This window comes from Taeniopygia guttata, chromosome 14, assembly GCF_048771995.1.
Source record: "Taeniopygia guttata chromosome 14, bTaeGut7.mat, whole genome shotgun sequence".
NCBI lineage: Eukaryota > Metazoa > Chordata > Aves > Passeriformes > Estrildidae > Taeniopygia > Taeniopygia guttata.
This window is the reverse complement of record NC_133039.1, coordinates 12340450-12360232: the sequence shown is the minus strand read 5'-3', so window position 1 is coordinate 12360232 and position 19783 is coordinate 12340450. Positions and strand designations below refer to the sequence as shown.

Genomic DNA, 19783 nt, shown 5'->3' with positions numbered 1-19783 from the left:
TCTGGTAAAAAGATTAAATAGAATGTTAATTTGTTTCCCTTTGCACCTGAAGTACTGTGGTCTTTTTAACAGAAATAAAATAGGGATTTTTTTTCCTCCCTAAATACCCAATATATTAAATTGTAATATATTTATTATTATCAGATGGGGTTTTTTCACTTTTACATGATTATGAGCTCTCTGCGTTAGTGTATCATATCTCAGAGCAACTTCAAAACCTTTGTGATGTCATATGCACCTATTTAGGCTAAAATTCTCTAGGCTAAGTTTGTTCAAATCTCGTACCCATAATTAGGCATCTAAATATAATGGCCTGATTCCTGAAAGATGTGAGCACTTTTAGGTACAGTGATTTGCTAAGATTTGCTGTTCTCTGCATTTCTAAATCCAGGCCATATATGTAGGCAGCCTAAATATAGATTCATGAACTAATTTAAGACTTAAATAGACTTCAAATGATTTGGCATGTTTCTTGGTTCATGTTATTCCAGATGGAGAAAAGCAGTGATTCCAGCAGTGATCCTTGTCTGCCTGGCTCTGGTGGTTGCTCCTTGGTTTTCAAAGTGCTTTTGGAAGCTCTGTAACAGCTCGATGTATTATATGTTATCCCTGTTTTAGGCACAACTTCTGTCTTTTCTATTCCAAATTACCTAGGAATGTAATGGAAAATAGTTTAGGTGGAGGCCTTTCAGTGGGACTGAATTATGTATGGACAATGTGAAATGCCTGCTCTCTTCAACGCCAAGGATGTTTTGAATAAAACTCATTTTATATTTAACAGAGCATTTCCACCTGTCAGACAGTGTGTTTCTTTTTCTTTCTGTGTTGTGGTATTTTCAGGGCTTATAGAAAAATTGGTTCAGGGGTTGTTTTGCTTTTTGAATTTAAATAAATTGTAAAAAGATTTCAGTTATAGGTGGCTTTTACCCATAAATCTGGATTCTGCAAGACAAAACAAGGTATTTAAAAATATGGCATCACTGTCACAAAATTGCACTGTAATTGTCACTGCTAATACTTTGTAGTTCTTACCAGTCCTGGCTTTGGCAACCAGATGTCTCATTTATGAGGGCATTGTGTGTGCAAACCAGTCCAGAAAGTCCAAACTCTAATTTGAATGTATTAATTAAGGTACTTTACTCTTTGTCCAACTTTTAGTTTATTTTCTTATATTTAAATTTGTTAATTGAGGCTTCTTATAATGGACATCAGGCTGGGATGTAGATGGATGGAAATGGAACTGTAATAGTGAACCAGCATTAATAGTGCTCTTTCAGGTTTCGGGTTGGTTTACTTTGGTGTGTGTTTTGTGACTTTTTGTTTGGATTTTTCTGGTTTGCTGTGTTTTTTCCTTTTTTTTTTTTTTTCAAAATCGCTTTATTTTTGTGGACATTAAAAAGTATAGGCATTGATCTGGGTGTGTTCTGTAGCAGGCAGAAAAAAGACACATTTACAAGAACTATTCAGAAGTATATTATTGTACTTTTATTTATAATCTGTGTTTTATTAGAAAATGACAATAACTGCATTCTCCTATGTAAAGAAAAATTTCAAAAATGAATAGCAATGTTTGTGACACAGCGTAGCAGAAGTGTTAGCAAATATTGAGGTTCACTGTTTTTCCTAATGCCCCATCATTTCATTCTCCCTCTGTGTCAAGAGGTTATCCTGCACACTTCTTTACCCTCTGAAAGAAGAGTAAGGTTTAAAAAATAATTAGAGCTACCACAGTGTTAGAAAAACATTAACAAGCAAGTTGCTAACATATCCCACATCTCACAAACCTACTGTCAGTGTAAGCAAGGAATGAAAGTTCTTGCACTTGTAGGAAATCTCTGCAGTTCCTTGGAAGCTCAGCATTTTCAGCATTCAGCTTTCAGACTGGCTGCTGCTGAGCCAACTCAAGAGTGTGATTTATTTATTTTTTTTTAAAGAAAATTCTTTCCAGTGATGAATTTAGTTACCCCCTCTTTTTTTCATGCGACGTGAGTAATTCATAAGCACTTTGTGGTTTAGGCGGCAAGGTGGGAGCAGGAGTATCTAAAGAAAAATAAAAAAACACCAAGAAAATGTGTAGCCAGAATGACAAATCCTTAGGCACAGCTATAAAACATACAGATCAGTAGCACAGAGCCATAAGAATATATTGACTGTGGCTCAAACTCATCAGAAGATTGATCAATCCAGCTGACTTGCATTAATTGTGAAATAGAAGGAACGCCACGATCAATGATAGGCATGAAAGTGCAGCGGTAATGATGCCACATCCAGCTAATCCAATAATGGAGAACCTGATGGATAGCATATTGGAATTCCACTGCTTGGGCCCCTGTCACAATAAAGTATATCCTGCAATTATGGGGAAAAATCGAGCAGGCAGCAGTGGAGGCAGCCTCGTCGGGCAGCGCCGCCGTCGTTTTCCTGATTAAACGCCACGTTAAGTGGCACTCAAACACTGCAACTTGGCTGGCTGTCGAAAGGTGAGCCTTGAATTCATGTGGAAGTGTGTCTTTAATCAAAGCCAGCTATGAATATTGAATATTAAGATGTGTGTGAGATCTCCAGCTAACCGTGGGTGTTTGAACACTGGCCACTGCTGTTGGCCACGAGGAGAAAGGGCCATTGCTGGGTTGTGAGCCACCAGCTGCCTGTGCTGCAAGTCACTTGGGTTTTTCAAAGGCCTAAACACCTGATGGGAAAAAAAAAAATACTTCCAACAGATCTGTGGAGAATTCAAATTTAGTGAACTTCTGCCCATGTTTGCCTACTGATTTCAGTCTGGTCAGTGTTAAGGGTTGATTGGAGGAAGAAACCTATTTTTGATTGTGTGAAGTGTTAACAGTTCACTTTAACCTCCCATCATAGGAGTACTAATAAAGAGATGGCGACTTCAGACTCTGTGATGGTAGCTAATTGCTGTGGAACAAACCCTTGCCTTCTCTGAGACTTTGTTCATTCCTTTTAGCCACCAGGGAATAATTTTAATACATGAAAACTGTATTCAAGTTGTGTTCCAGCAGTAAATGAGATCTACTTACTTCTTTCCAGAACAATTAATTTCAAGCCAGCCTATGTTAAAGTACTGAGCAGTGTGTTTTATAATTGCTGGAGAGCTGTACATGCAATATTAGAATAGAAATATTGGGTTTCTTTTAAAGTTTTGAATAATCCCAGTTGGCTTGCAAGCTGCTATGAATAATTCTGTAAAGAAAGAGTTGATTTTTCCTCCTCTCTTTGAGATTTCTGTGGTTATTTGAGGCAAAAAGGCAAAACACCTCAGTATTATGTAAAATGAAGACACTTTGTTAAGACTGAAGTAGTAATGGACAGCCTAAAGGCATTAGTCCAAACAAACTGACTCCAGCAATGGTTTATTTAATGGGGTTTTTTTCCCTCTCAGATAAGTTGTTAGATGCCACCAGTCACCTGTGAAGTTACAGCATGGAATTTTCAAAACAGAGGAACTTCTGTAAGTGCAGAACTTGGCTGTCAGCAGTTTCACATCATTCCACAGGTGTCTGTAAATCCTCACAGCCAGTCCTGGACAGGGACAGCACAAGCAGGAATGGCTGTAAAATGTCAGAGGGCAGAGCTGGGTTTGATTTTAGAAAGGAATTGTTCCCTGTGAGGGTGGGCAGCCCTGGCACAGGTGCCCAGAGCAGCTGTGGCTGCCCCTGGATCCCTGGAAATGTCCAAGGCCAGGCTGGACAGGGCTTGGAACAGCCTGGGACAGTGGGAGGTGTCCCTCCCATGGCAGGGGTGGCACTGGGTGATCTTTAAGGTCCCTTCCAACCTGTGAAAAATGTTAATTACTTGTTTGTTTTTTTTTAATTTAAAAGTTTAATAATAATAAAATGGTTATAAAAATATACAATTAGAGTAATGAAGTTTAGAGTTAGGATAATTATAATACAATAAAAGGCAAAGAATTATGGATGTTTGGATGTTTTTGGACACTAAGTTGTGAGAAGTATGACTTGTGAACAAAGGAATTGCTCTTAAACTAATGTACTTGTATATTTATACATCTTTTATGGTTATGTATATATTTTGTTTTAAACAAGAAACTTTGTCTGTTGTATGTTAATTGTTTTCTTTAATCTTTTGGCATCTTTGAGTCTGAGAAAGGCTTGAAGAAATTAGCTTCTTTTGATAAGAAGCCATAAATTTTTTTTTTTGGAAGATTTAGGTGTTTTTGAAGTGAGTATTTCATTCTTTAAAAAAACTTTCTCTACATATATAGTCTCTATTTTAACATTATGTTGTTAATATTAAAACTACATTTAACACACTACATAAGAGGATGAATACAGCATAACTTTCTAACATTGCACATATAATATTCATTGTAACATTTGCGAAAAGCCAATCATAAAATATGCATTTTTCACACCACCCAAACCATTTTGGGATTCTGTGATTGTTTGTGGTACCTGCAATGAAGTACCTTAGGGCCTCTGTCACACAATTTTTAGGTTTTTTGTGGGTTTTTGGTGGTGTTTTGATTTTTTCCCCTTACTTTTCATTTTTCACAAACAGCTGAAACTTAGATCATGGCAGATAGCACTGGGCAGGTGAAGAACCATGTTTTTTGCAGGTAATCTGGTTGTTCCATGGAACTGCAGTCTGCCTCTGCTTGCCTTGCTCAGTGTCTTTGCCTTTGCTAATTTCTAAGTTGTACTCTTGTACTAAAACTTATAATGCAAATGGTGGCCCTGGAAGGTCTTACAAACTTGCAAGTATTTGAAAAGGTGTTAATGTTTTTCCCCAGGAAAAGAGAGGGGAATTTTAACCTCCTCCAAAGGATTGTTTCATCTGTAATTAGCAGAAGCAAGATCATACAAATACAGAAATCGGTGAGCTAATTGCAGTAGTCTGGCAATGAGCGACTCTACTGGGATCAATTAACATGATCTAGATATTAAAGGAAAGCAGAATGTTCCCTCTTTTTTCCCCTCCTATGATTTGCCACATTTGTCTCTTAAATACAGACTCTTGCAAGGTAAAAAGAGAAAGGGTTGGCTTTTATTTATTATTTATTTTTAAATATTGCCAGAGCAATAAAAGCCATCATGGTGATCCTCAGTTCTGCTGACATCCTGCTTGTTTCTTTCTCAGCTGAGGCCAAGTGTCAGGTACAGCTGGGAGCCACTGGGGAAGGGTTGTTTGACTGGTGGTCCAGTTGTTTTTTTTGATATTTAAGAACAGAATTTCTCTCATGATGAAACAGGGCCTGATTCTTAAGCTCAGTACACTTTGCTACATATCTGTGGGGTTTTGCACTATTTATTAGTATTGTGGGATTCCCTCAGACCTAAACATAGGTGGTTAAGATATCTTTTTCCACTGGTATTGTGCATGATAATACCATATTACAGCGTATAGGTGGCTATATTTTACTGGCAGTCACAGGGGAAGAATATCAGCTTTTTGAAACCTGTCAATACCAGAACATCGTGTCAAGCTTGTCAGCAATAATGCATTAATATTTGAAATGCTCTGTGCTATTTTTTCCATCTCACTGAAGCCATGTACGTGGCATTTCTCAGCAGAGGGCTGCTGGAGCAGGGAGGGGAGCTGGCAGCAGCTGCTGTGGGTTTGGGGCAGCTCTGGGGATGGGTGAGGAGCTCTGACTGCTCTGGGGTGTGTGAGCTGGGAGGGCTCATCAGGGGAGGAGGGACCTCATTTCAAGCCCTTGATGCCAGGCTGAAATGGACTCCAGCTCTGCTAGAACACAGGGCTTGGTATTCCACCTAAAATCAGTTTAGCTCCTGTTGGAAGTGACAGGGCTCCAGCAGTCCATTCAGGAGAATGTTTACTGCTTTTAGGAAGATTTAGTCTGTCCTACCCTGATCCTGTGTGGGGCTGTTCAGCTTAGTAAGAGCTGACTGGCAAGGCTCAGCAGGAAGGGGAATTTCTCACTTCATGTGCTCCTCCTTGCCTCTGAACAACAGAGGAGAAATGGGGTTTGAAACTCGGTTATTGAGAACTACAAGGAGTAAAATGCACTGCAAATGGACTGCAGTATTCTTTTTCATTTTTAGAAAATAATTCCAGACATCAGAGAGGGATTTTATGTAACCTGGTAATGAAGAATAGTTCTTCTCTTGTTCTCTGGGCCCCAGCATTCCACATTACTGAAGCTCGAACATGGCATGTACAACAGGAATGTATGAAACCTTTAAGATTTTTTTTCCCTAATACCTAGATAGCTGCTGAACTTGTTTTCTTCTTAAAAAGGCATGATTATAGACATATTTCTTATATAATTAGTTCAGAACTATCAAATAAAACCAAAAGTGACTCGTCTTCCTTCCCCACTCTCCCTGTGAAATGCCAAGTTTGTCTTAATTCTCATGGAGATGGATATTTAGATAATGATAGCAAAGCTATGCAAAATGCAGACAAATTCCTTCTTTGCTTTTTGTTGTATTTCACTCAATCAATTTTCTATTTTCATCCCTATGGATATCAATCCTTTCCACACCCCTGTCCCCCATTTCACTTATGCTGTTGACTTGCTTTGAGAAAAAAACATTTCCCCTTTTTTCTTTCTTTCTCGATAGGCTTGGTTTTGGAATTGGTTTGGTTTGGTTTTGGGTTTTTCTGTGTGTGTTTTCAGTTTTTTTTCTCCTAAAGACAGATGGTGGCAACACTGTTCCTTGCAAAGCAAGGGGAAAACAGCTGGTGAGGTGCAAGGCGAGGCCAGACCAGCACTCCATGGCTGTTTCCAGAGCTTCAAAGCCTCCCTTGGCTTTCCAGAGGAGCTGCTACATAAACTAAGCACACAGTTATCTCCCCTCTAACAGTAAAAAAATTAATTTAAAAATCACAAATATACTGAATTTATGGCATAGTACAGATGCAGTACCTTTCCTTCTTGGCTTCTGTATTTAAATCCATACTTGACTTACAAAAAATTTGTTGCAGTCTAATAACTATAAAATACTAAGAGGAAATAAAATCAATGTTGGCCCCAGACTTAGAATGCAAACCACACACACACACTCTAAGATATGGTCAAATAGTGCTTACTCAGGAGATTCAGCTCCAGGAATTGAGCAGCACTGAGAGCCACTATAAAATATGCAGGAAAAGAAAAAAAAAATCTGTTTAATAGATGCTCACATTTTGTTATTCTTTAAAAATCAAGGGGCTTTTTTTTATTCCCTTTAGGTAGAAAGAATTCTCATATTGATACCTTTCAGATTTGGACAGGTGAAAGTTGCTTGGTGGTTTTTTATCCTTTGCAGCGTTATTAATCCCAAGTCTCCAGGTTGCTAAATGTACATATATGAATTACAGTGTTTCAGGAATCAAATGAAAGGCTGTGGGGAAAAAAAAAAATAAAACAACCAACAAGACATCTCCATGATGTATTTTAAGTCTGGCTTTTTTTAGTAAAGAATGCTGTGCAGTCATTTTAATGAATTATTGCTCCTTCCTAGCATGGGCAGCATGCACTGAGCGAGAAGCGTGGCTCTCTTGCCAGTCTGCATCTGTAACCTGTCACACTGCTGCACACTTGCCAAGGGTACCGTCTACAAGGAGGTTTTCCATTTTTACAAGAGGGCTTTATCTTCACCTACAACCAGACAGAGGTACAGTGAGAGCTCAGACTGGGGAAAATGGAAAAAAAAAAAATTTGTGGAAAGTCTGATGTTGTAGTATAGATTTTTATCTTTATTTAGAATGGGAGGAATTTTTTTCATTACACTTTTAAAAACTGAGCTTTATTTAAAGAGCTTTACCATGTGGATGCTTTACAGCCACTGAATCTCTGTGATCTGGGGTATCCAGCTCTCTCACTGTGCAGTGGCAACTGGCTGCAGGCTCTGGGAACCTGAGTCAGGTGCCTGGCTTGTTTGGACAGCTCAGGTCCCTAAAAAATCATCCCAGCAGCAGCTGGAGGAGTTGAGAGAAACTCTCTGGGCATTACTGAGCAGAACATCCCTGCAGAGCTTTTGATGATGTGGCAAATCTGATGAAGGGCTGTCTCCATCACAGGGTTTGTGTCCAGCTCTAGGTGTGGAAGTGTGAAAAATGCAAATTTTATGATTGGCTTTTCGCAGATGTTACAATGAATATTATATGGGTAATGTTAGAAAGTTATGCTGTATTAATTATCTTAAGTAGTGTGTTAAATATAGTTTTAGGTTCCAACATAATGTTAAGATAGAGACTATGTATGTGGGGTGAGGTTTTTTTTTGGAATGAGCTACCTCCTTTGAGGAACATCTCAATCTTCCAAAGGAGAGGAATTTATGGTTTTCTTATCAGAAGAAGCTAATTTCTTCAGGCCTTGCTCAGACTGGAATATGCCGTGGGGATTAAAGGAAACAGGTGACATACCAGACAGAGCTTCTTGTTTTAAATAGAATGTATGCATAACCATGAAGGAGGTATGAATATGCAACAGTGTATTGGTTTAAGGGTGATTCCTTTGTTTACAAGTCATACTTTTCATTACTCAGTGTCTGAGAGCATCCAGACATCTGTAATTCTTTGCTTTTTATTGTCTTGTAATTGTCCTAACTCTAAACTTTATTACTCTAATTGTATTATTATTTTTATAACCATATTATTATTATTGAACTTTTAAAATTTTAAAAAGCAAGTGATTGGCATTTTTCACAGAAGGATACCTGTTCAAGTGCCTGTTTGGTCACTTAAATAAGATTTTTCTGTCTCTGGACCTGTGTGAAGCTCTTGTTGACCTGTGCCCAGTTTGTCAGTGCTGCTTGGTGTGAGGAAACAACAGCTCTGTCTGTCCCTCCTGAGCTGGACACTTGCTTGTTCTTTCCAGGCTTTCAGGAATATCCCACAGCCTTCCTGAACTTCCACACTTCAGAGACCTTCATGCCATGCAGCACAGCAAGACAAAGGCTGTGTTTTCTCTAGAGGTGCTCAGTTCCTGCAGGATTTATTTCTTTATATAAGGGTGGCTGTTAAATACCAGAAATGCCATAGTTTAGACTTATTTGTCTGTGATGAGTATTACAGTGTAGCTGAGCCCAGGTCATAATTCTTAAGCAAAAGTATCTTTTCACAATGAAAATTAATTGTTATTTGTAATTGTGTGTGCCTGCTTGAGACACATCAGGAGTTTTTATCTAAGTAATGAGACACTCCTGTCTCAGAATATGCATGCTGAGGTGTAAAAGGCCTGAATTCCAGTCTCTAGACACGATTAGAAATCAAAACAATTGCTGTGATACACTGAAAAACCAGACAAGTAACCTCATGCACAGCAGCATTCCCTACCCTTTTAATTGCTGCTTATCCTGTCTCAGTAAGTGAGGTAATTGATGTTTTACTCTCAAAATTGATCTTGGTGTTTCAGGTAGTTAGCAGACTAGAATGGCTTCTGCATCACAGCACCAAAAATCGTTTTGTCTCATAAACTAATCCCAGGCTCAAAAATGTGGCACACCTGAAGGCTCCCTAGCTTAAAAATAATGAGTTTGTTTGGATCTTGGGTCCACTGGACCAGATTGTGATTAAGCTGAATAACCACACAGAACTGCACAGAACTGGTTCTGCTCTTTGCAATTTTCCTGTTCACAGCTCTCCCCAAGGGCCACCTACATCAGAGCTTTGAGGAGCTCCAAATGATTTCTGCTGGTATTTTGTTATTCCTGCATGAGTGAGAGGAGTTGTTTGGGGTCACAGCAAGTTGGCTGAGCAAGGGGTGGGTTTCAGTTTGAGCAGCTTGATCCAACACCTCTCAGGTAATGTGCACACTCCTGCAGAGTGGGACTCACCTCAGGGCCTTCATGTCTGTTCATACAGCATTTCTGAGAGGAAAAGGGAGGACAAAAAGAAATAATACGCAGATCAAACAAAATGCTCTTTGTAGTATTGCACATTTATCTCATTGCAAAGTTTAGTGTAGGAAGTTCTAGAAATTCAGGTGTAAAAACAGCACAGGATTGTTCCAAACATTGGAGATGAAATGAATGAAAAGCAGAGAGTAAATAACACCTTGCTTGAGGCTAGAGCTGTGGTGTATTGAACATCCAGGCTGGGCCCCACACTGGGAGTGTTACCTGCATGCAAATTAAGGTGAAATGTTCCTTCTGAACCGTGTGTGCAGTTGTTGGAACCATGTGCATTGTTGGAATGAGTCATTGATATCATGGCTTGGTTTGTTCCCTTCTGTAATGGAAACACACAGACACACACAGGTAGAAGAGATGCTTCTCTCTCCTGTCTGTTGTATATAGAGCTGTAGATAAATGTGACAAAACTTGTAGATAGATTCTTTGCCCTTGCTGACTTTCATCCCAGGCCCAGGTGTGGCAGAAAAGTGAAGATATGTATAGTTATGTGAAGAAAAGTGGCTATATTTATGGCAAAAAGAGGTGATATTTAGATATTTCATGTTTATACAGTAAAAGATTTCTCTCTGCCTTCTAAAGGAACAGGGTTTCAGGTCACAGTTTACCTCACCTCGTTGTAGCTCGTCACGAAGTTTTGTAGAGGTGTTGGGAGCAGCACTTTCATGCATGAAGGTGGCATGCAACATGCCATTGCAATTATTTCAAAAGGTATAGTCACGATACAGGTTTGAAGCTTCAATTTCAAGCTTGTTATCCTGGAGGTCATTGAAGAACGTGACATTTCGTTTGCAAAATGAGCCTGGCTGTGCATGCAGGTGCACACACACACACACACACACACACGCAAGTTTTAAATGTTTCCCTCTCCTTTGCTATTTTTAGGGCAGTAAGGCCATTGCTGTGGTCTCATTAAAAGGTGAAAGAAAGTGTTTAACTTTGTCAGCTGCACCTGATTTTTGCCAATGATTGCTCATTTTCTTAACAGAAAAGTAAAGACGACTTTAAATGAGACTTACATGTTCAGGGTAACCTTACCACTTCTGAGTGAGAAGAATACAGTGCCCTAATGGATGCTGTTATATGACAATCTCTAAATGTCTTTCATTATTAAGTGTCAAGGTTTCTTTTAGGAAAGCTTTAGAAATTCTTGGGAGAAATGTTTCATTGCAGCAAGCTGTAACAGTGCCACTAAAAATATATTGCTAATTAAAGTTTATTGACAGTCTCTGTAATGCGTTCCTGGAACAAGTCAAAGCACTGAGTAGTTATTGAATGCGAGGCACTGCATCTTCTATAGTTAGTTAAGCTGTTTAGGAGAGGAGATTAAGGTACTCTGCCCTTCGTGCCTGTGCAGTTATTGGCTGTGGCTGTTGTGCACAGTAAAACCCTTTCCTCTCAGGATGCCAACGCTGCAGACCCCACGGAACTTTGGCTGTTTCACACGGGAAATGGGGAGGGCAGTTAACTATTGCCAAGGTCTGAAAGGAAGGAAGGAAAAGAACTGGGGCCATTCAGCAAGCAATTCCTTCAAGGTGCAGTCTGTAACCTGAGCAAGGCTATGCAGAGTCACTTCAGCCCAGTGTGTGGCTGTAAGTGAAGAAGGTGCAAACCATACCTGTGACTGCTGACGTGGGACAGTGTGAGGGACAGCCTTGCTCAGGGGGGGTCACCCTGGCCAGCAGTGCTGGACAAAAGCAACTGCCCAAATCGGGGGTGTGACTGCTCACACTGCATGGCCTGTGCTGATGCCTTGGAGTGGCAGCCTGGAACAGAGGCCAGACAGAGTTAAAAGAATAAAAGCAGGTATTTATTAAAAACTTCCAACAGATACACCTTGGGCAGTCAGGAGCCTCCCAGAGGCTGCAGCCAGGATGGACAATGGACACGAGTTTTTCACACAATTATAGATTTGTTCCATTGACACATCAGGGGTTAATCTTCCAATTACAACTTCAGCTAATGAAGTCATTTACACCCAGTTTACTCCCCCCCAACTCACTTTTTTTTTCTAATTTTTGGGGTAATTTTTGGGGCTGTGGTGTGTCCTTGGATCACAGGCCCAGAGGGATTGTTTTGTCTGACCAGGCATCAGTGCTTTACTAGCTTTGCTCGTATTGCTTATTTAGAATCATAGAATATATTGGGTTGTAGGGGATCTTTAAAGGTCATCTAGTCCAAAATTACATCTATGATTTCTCACTGGATCAGGAAAAGATCTTGCAAGTTGTTACATAATGATCCTTGGGTGTGAGCACCAGCAGCATTTGCACATCTTGGAATGCTCTGAGAATACTTGCACGTCTTGGAATACTCTTGCCACATCTCTGGAATACTCCGAGACACAGTGAATCTATGAGCAATTTTGTAAATGCAAGGAACAGGACTTATTCTTCAGATGGCTGCCAGAAGAGTTTTACTCTTCTTTAAATCACAAAGTCTAAGCTACTCATTTCAGTAAGAGCTCCTCTTCAATTCTGTTGCTGTAAGCAAAGGCAGAGTACTGCCTCTGGGAAGTAAGATTTACAGTACAAATCAGAACCAAACCAGGGTTTTTTACATGGGCTATGAGTATCAACAGCTTTCCAAAGTGATTGGTTTGTGGCTCTGATAGCCAAGCATTCTGCCTGCTTGTACAACCTACAGTTCCACTGAGGAACATTATCTGAGGTGTAAAAAACTATGTAAAAATCTCCTTATGGCAGGCTTGGTCTTAGAGCTCATTAAATTTGTGCCTCTTCTTTCTGCTGATCCAAGCTCCCTGCACTCACAGAAATGGCCAGAGGAGCTGTGGGATGCAGAGGGGGAGGGAGCCCTGGTGCAGAGCCAGGTAGGGTTGGTGCTGGGAGGGTAAGAACAGCCCCAGTGCAGGGGGACAGACATGTTTGACCCTCTGGGACTAATTGAGTTAAAAACAAAGAAAACACACTCCTGATTTTGGGTGTATTTACTGAGCAACACACACAGGGTGTGAAGTTCTCCCTCTGAACTTCACAAAAGCATAATTCCTACACATCTTTGCTGTGCTTTAGGGAAAGAATCTCACCTGCAGAGCCCACAACTTGATAAATTAGTGCAGCAAAGGCAACCTCTGCTTCTCTAAAAGGATTCATAGCAAAAAAACCCCAATAAGTGTGGCAAAGAGCAGAACACTATTGTTTTGATTTGTGTGTGCAAGCACAGAACCTAGCACTGCATTTCCAGTGCAAAATAGAAAGGTGTCTAAATGTCATTAATGACCTAAATTACCCCTATTGTCCTATTGAAAATGTGTATGTGATAGTAAAAGTGGTTTAAAATCATGGGGATTTAGGGTTAAAAGGAAAATTAAGCTTAGTAGGCCCTGAAAAAAATAAATACCCATGGTACATGAAGGCCTTGTACCTTGCTAGAACTGCACCTGTGTAGCTAGTACACGATAAATGATATAATTGTTAGATGTGATGCTTGTTAAGTAATTAAATATAATTACTGTTTAATCGTAAGGATAATCATGAGAAACTGTGGTCAGGGGCCTAAGAAAGATCACGAGAAACTCATGTCAGTGTATACAATAGAACAATATAAGTTTAATATGTAAGTTATATAAGGATAGAATATAAAATACGTTCAGCTCGAAAGCCATGTGGGAGTCAGATTTGGGTCTGTACCCAATTCCCAGAGCTCTCAATAAAAGCACCTTCATATAATCATATCCTGTGATTATGTGTGTTTCTGAACGCTAACATGTGGATACTAGTGACCAACTTTCATCTTGCATTCACATCCTTGAAATTGTCTTCCAAGAGCTAAAGATAAGCAGCATGTATGTGTTCCCTGAGTAATGAAGTTACCCACCAAAATGTCAAGTTTTAGGTAGAGTGATAGATGAGAACAGACTGTGATTTTAATGCACTTCATGGTCTTCACCTCTTTTTTGCATTCAAATTTTACTGACAAGAATATGTATATAAAGTACATGGCTGTATCTGTGTCTTTAAAGAAACAAAACCCAAAACAAAAGAAAAAAAAATCAATAGCTTGATTAACCAACTAAATTACACTATAATAGGAAGCTATTAATTATCAGTTTAAAAACAATCCCAGAATAGAAATAATTGTTGATATGAAACATTCTAAGGTTTTCCTTTTTTCATCTGCACATGAATAAAGTAAGTTTTGCAGATCAATTTGCTGATGATTGATCTGCGAGGTTAATACTGCAGAATGACCATTTAGTATGCTTTGGATCACCTAATATAAAATCTACTATTTTACATATGTAAATACACCCATACACACACACATAGCCTTTCACTTGATGACACTCTGAAGATTAATGTTTTAATTGGAAAAAGAGCAGCTCTGAGGAAGGGCACAAATGAAAGTTTGGATATCTGTCAGCTCATTGGCTTCTTGCTGACCTGGCAATATCTGGTTTCTCAGACCAGTTCTTTCTGTAATGACCTCTCCAGCCAATAATGTGGATCTGCCAGATAAAAGCTGTGTTTTGGGTTTTTTGTAATTTGTCAAGCATGGGTGACTGTGAGAACCTGGCTTATTTTTATCAGCCCACAAGCACAGTGAGTAGGCTTGCAGATGTTTGCTGATAGCATGCAGGCCATGTCTGCAGGAGCAATTTGTAACAAAGCTGGCTTTGGTAATTGTCTGGAAATCCATGCCTGTCTCCAGTGATATCCTCATTGTCGGGCTGCTGCTCTCTCCTCTGCCTTGAAGGGTCTTTCTGAGTCCTTACCTGCAGCTGGAATAACTGCCACCTTAATAGGCTAGTAGTAATTATCAAGAAAAAAATTCTGTGTAAAGTGGAGGTTTTTACTTAAACCCTGTTTTAATTTTACCATACATTCTTGGCCTATAGGTTTTAGTTGTCATCTCTGTCCATGATCTTTACTTCAGAAAACCTCTTATGTAGCACATCAGATACATTGCCTTGTTTGGGTAATACAGACCCTCAGAATTCACAGTACCTGATACTCAGATACTAATTAGTGTCTCAAATTTCTTCATTCTATATTTACACTAGCTTCAGAGTTTATCACTTAATTGGTATTCATACCATCATCTGCATTTTTTTTTTCTGCAGAGTCTTTAAGGAAAGCAACTTAAAACCCTTTCCCCAAAAGGTGCAAGATTTTAGAAGAGTAAATTCTTGTGATAATGATGTGCTTATGAAACAAGAATTGTTTGTGCTGCAGTGAGTAGGGCAATACCTGTAATATGCCAGGCTTGCTTTGGGCCTGTTTACACTGTAAGGTAACAGACTTTCATTCTATACTGCTTGCTGCTTTAGCATCACAGTATTTTCAATTATGTTTTTCATAGTGTCCATTTATTCTTTGTACTGCATTGCCTTTGCCTTCAGATTATTCTGTATAATATTTTCTGGGTTATGCAGGGAAATTAAATGCACTGTGGCCAGTCCTTTATGTGTAAAAGGAGTTTATATTTGAATACTAACCACGGATCAAGTTTCTCATGGGATTGCTCCATGCAGAGAGTGCATCCAGAATTTCATCTTGAGGCTTTCCCACACAAGTGTTCCTCTGGAATGGTACTTGTAAAAGAGATTTTCTTCAAGACCGTTTTCCTAATTTATATTTAAGTCCTGTGTAAGGTACTTTCAGAGCCTTAATGTCCAAGGGTTGTTCATCCACAGAGTGTGTCCCCAAATTAAACCCAGCACTGTCCTGGTCTGCACCACACTTTTCTCAAGGTCGTGGCAAAGACCCACAGCTCCCAAACTGTTTGAAAAGCAGAGAAGTAACTGTGTCACAGGATGTGAGCACAGGGAACGCTGCAGTGCTGCCTGCTCTTGTGCCATCCTGCAGGGATTTAACTCACAGGGATGCTGGAAAAGGAAGAACTTCCAGGCTATGCTGCAGCACCTCAAATTTCCTTGAAATACTTTCAGGGAGCCAGAGGCAAATTTGGTCACATCTCTGTCTCTGTGATCTGCAGCGTGCTTTGGGCATACAGCTAAGGCTGTTAAAACACAAAGAAACCAAAAATTAAAGCAAAAAAAAAAAAACCAAATAAAAACCCAAATCCCCTGTTTTAGGTAACTGTGATGTTCAAGCAATATAGAAAATCTTGATGAAGAAACATATCTTATATCATGCAACTAAGGAAAGGTGAACATTGGACTTTTAGGCTTCTCAATTGGTTCAATGAGCCATTTAGCAAAAAGAAATAATTGCCTACAAACTTTTTTTTTGTATTTTTAATGTAAAAATTTTTAAAAGTGTTTTTCTTTCTTTTTTGGAGACTTTCTACTTTTCCTTGTCTCAATAAAATGATTGTTTTTGGAATATGTTGCTGATTTGAGGGCAAAATGAAAAGGAGAGCGAGAAAAGCCTATAAAACTATAGATTATTTTTTATGGATGATGAGATGGTCCCCATTTGCATTTACAGCTTTACAAGGATTGTAGCACTAGGCTCTTTTTCTTTTTTCTTTTTCCTTTTTTTTTTTTTTTTTTTTTGATGGAAATGCTTAATCTGAGCTCAATGGGCCATAATAATTGCCTGTTTCTTCCAGTAGAAATAAACCCACTTGGATGTGACACTTGAAACCTTAACTCTGCTTAGTATTACCCACGGAATTGGAGACAGTTCTTCACCCAAATATATTTATGACAGCAGCACCAGTCGATATACAATACCCAGCCAAGGGCACTGGAGAATAAATCAGTCCCTCCAGCCTCTGCTGCAGCACAATAACTGATGGTGGTAATAAAAGCCCAGGAAATTAAAATTCCGTGCATGCAAACACACGTACCTAACCAAGAGAAACCCGAAGCTCTCTGTTCTGGAAATAATTTGCATATGCATAGACATATACATTCTGTACCCCTCTGTGTTAGAAACACAGTCTGTGGGTTGTCAGCACGTTATCACCTCGTTAGACTGTCCTCAACATCTGGGGGCTTTCAGGAGACCTGTCCATGAAAATTTAGGCATCTTGTAGTAGAAATGGACAATACTACTTACTCCTTGAGGAAGAAATGTTGATATTATGTTTGACAGCTTCTAGATATCGCTGTAAGTGACTAGCAAAGACTGAAATCGCCATTTCCAGTTCATTTCATCTTGTATATTTATGCAATTACTGGTATTTTTACTGAGTCCTCTGTGTTTGAGCACCTTGGGCTCTACTTTGTGGCATTGTGAGCTCTTGGGATGGATGTTGTTTCTTCCCTTGTGTTTTGGGGTTTCACATGTAGTACTGAGAGGCAGTTTTAGATTAATACACAATATTATTTATACATTTATGTACAAACCTACTCTCTTTCCACGTATTAAATAAGTTGGAGTATTATTTCTTCTGAATTCTGTGGGGCAATGAGATAATGAACACTAATAAGTAATAAAAAGATGCAGTGAAGTGACTGTTTCTAAATGAAATAAAGCCGTGCATGGTGTGTGTCCTTGTGTAGCACAGCCTTTTTGTGTAAGGTAGCAAGGAACAAACCCCAGCATTTAATTTTTGACAGAAGACTTTTCCAGTCAGATGAGTGTCTAATGAGAGAAAGCACTGGCAGATGGATTTTGCAGACAGTATGAAATGGTATGGACTGGCTCACAACAGCGAGAGGACAATCTGTGGTTTGATTTCAGCTGTTTCATCGTTGTATGAATGAGGAGAGAGATGATTTCTCAATCAGATAGTGAGCAATAACCAGCTGGGAGGTGGCTCCTGGTAAAGGCACGGTGACTGCTCAGTGCCAAGCCTGGCTCACCTGGCTCTCAGGCTCCACAGTCCCTTGGGGGTTCTGACTCTAATAATCAAAACAGACAAATTGTTGAAATTCTAGTAATCCTATTTGCACTGTCCTTTTTGAGGTGTAGAAAGAAAGGCAGCAGTATCAGGGGGCCTTTCATTTACCACAGGTGTTAGTTATGATAAAATATCTAGAAGATAAAAGACATTAGACCTATTATTTTTCAGCCACTGGGACTGTGCTCTGTTTTAAATAACCTCAATCCTGAAAACATGTTGAATTTGAAAATGTAAAACCAATACTTGGGAATGTTGAAGTGCAACAGAAATGCTCTTTAACATTTAAGCAGACACCTTCTGTAAATAACCTTATTACCCTCCTATTGTTCTCTTTTCCCAATCACCTAAGCCTTTTCTTTAAAATGATACTTAACACACTTGACAGCAAAAAAACCCATCCAGGTGGACTGTTGGTGTTCCTTAACACCTGCAGTAATGCTGTTGTTTTCCCATTCTGTCCATTCATGCAGAGATGGTCCCATTTTCCTCAGGGCCAGGGTCTGTGTGTCCCTATTAAGAGTGGATAACTGATAAATATATTTAGCAGATATTCAGTCTCCCACCTGTTACTGTTACTTAAAGAAAATAAAACAGATTTCCCCATTCTATTCCTGGACTCACTGGGGATTGACATCAGCAGGTTGCACAGTGTTTCCAAAGGGTCTTTTTTGGTTTAAAATGATGGAGCCTGGCAGCACAAATGTCTTCAAAACTCCTGTAAGTTTTAGTCCTGTAAAGGAGCCTGACTTTTTCAACGTCTTTCCTTAATAAAATCCTTTAAAGGGAATGAACCTTTTAGGCATTCTTCTACTAAACTCATAGTATGTGAGAGCTTGACACAATGACACTCAACATACTGACCAGTCTTATGCTAAAATAAATAAGTAGTTAATTGCATGTGGTTGAATCCAGAGCCATAACAAAGTAAATTTAGGATTGAGAAGCAATGTATTTAAAATTGCAGGATGTGCACAAGGTTTGCTTCTAGGCTCTCTTGATCATTAATTAAATATGTTATGGCTTTCAGTTTTTCTCATTTATCTGTACAGGTTTACATATTGTAAATGCATTATTTATGTTTTCCCTTAAGTGCTTAGTACTGCCAGGATGTTTCTCTTAAACTGGCACAGATAACAAAAAAGACAAAGTGAGAGAGCAAATTTGGCACTGGTGAAATGCTCAGAGAACTGCTCATGTTCAAATGAGCCTTTCCCAGATGTATTTTAATAAGCTTGATCTGACAAATAGAGGACCAGACTGGCAGATGGCATCTGTGCTTAAACTGTGATATTTTTTTTTTTCATTAAGGTAAATTTTATTTGTTTCCTTCGTTTGCTTTTAATCTCATCCTAATAATGCCTTATCACTAAGCCTTGCTGCCTTTTTTCTGGAAAGTTCCTCGGAAGAAGGGTGATGAGGGAGCTGTCTAGGTGGATGTTCACTCTGAGGGAAGCCAGCTCTGAAATGGATTTTGGTGTTGTAGCTAAAGCACAGTTTGGAATCAGTCATTTGCTGAACTTTGGACCATGGGAATTGATGTGCCCTGTGCCCCTGCTGTTTTTTTACCTTTCAGAGTAAACTGAGCATCATGCAGGTGATTGAATCCAATAATAATTTAAAATAGTGTTCTCACATTGACATGAAAGATGTTTGTTTTAAAGTAACTTGATGTTTTTCTTCTGTTGGTTGTGCTGCCGGATACAGAGGAGCAGTTGGATGTTAAGATGTGATCATCTTCTTATTCACTTTCTCTTTGCCTCTCTGTTGTATTCTCCCACTCAGTGTTCATAAACACTTCTTTCCCATCCTAAATACCATTTTTTTCTGGTGTCTGAGATGTTAGGTATTTTACATTTCAAATTACAGCAGCAAATAGGTCCTAACTAAAACAAAAATTAATTATCTGCTTAAATAGTTAATAATTATAACCCTTGATCCATTCTGATTATCTGATACACTTTTTTTTTGTTATCTTAGAAATTTCACCCTTCTTGCATTCCAAATCTCCTCCCTCCATCCCACCACCAGAGGTTAAAATCTCTTAACACAGAAAAGCTAAATAATAAAAAAAGACCCTGAACAAAACAAAACCAAACTCACTTCTAACTTTGACTAGATGGTCGCCGTAGGTCCCTTCCAACTGAAATATTCCATTCTATGTCTTT

The 19783-nt window shown here is 39.1% G+C and overlaps 1 protein-coding gene across 48 annotated transcripts in view; it reads left to right on the top strand.

Moving 5' to 3' along the window:
* Positions 1–19783, top strand: part of RBFOX1 (RNA binding fox-1 homolog 1) — a 1140648-nt gene that overhangs the window by 758299 nt on the left and 362566 nt on the right. The gene's annotated exons all lie outside the window — the stretch shown is intronic.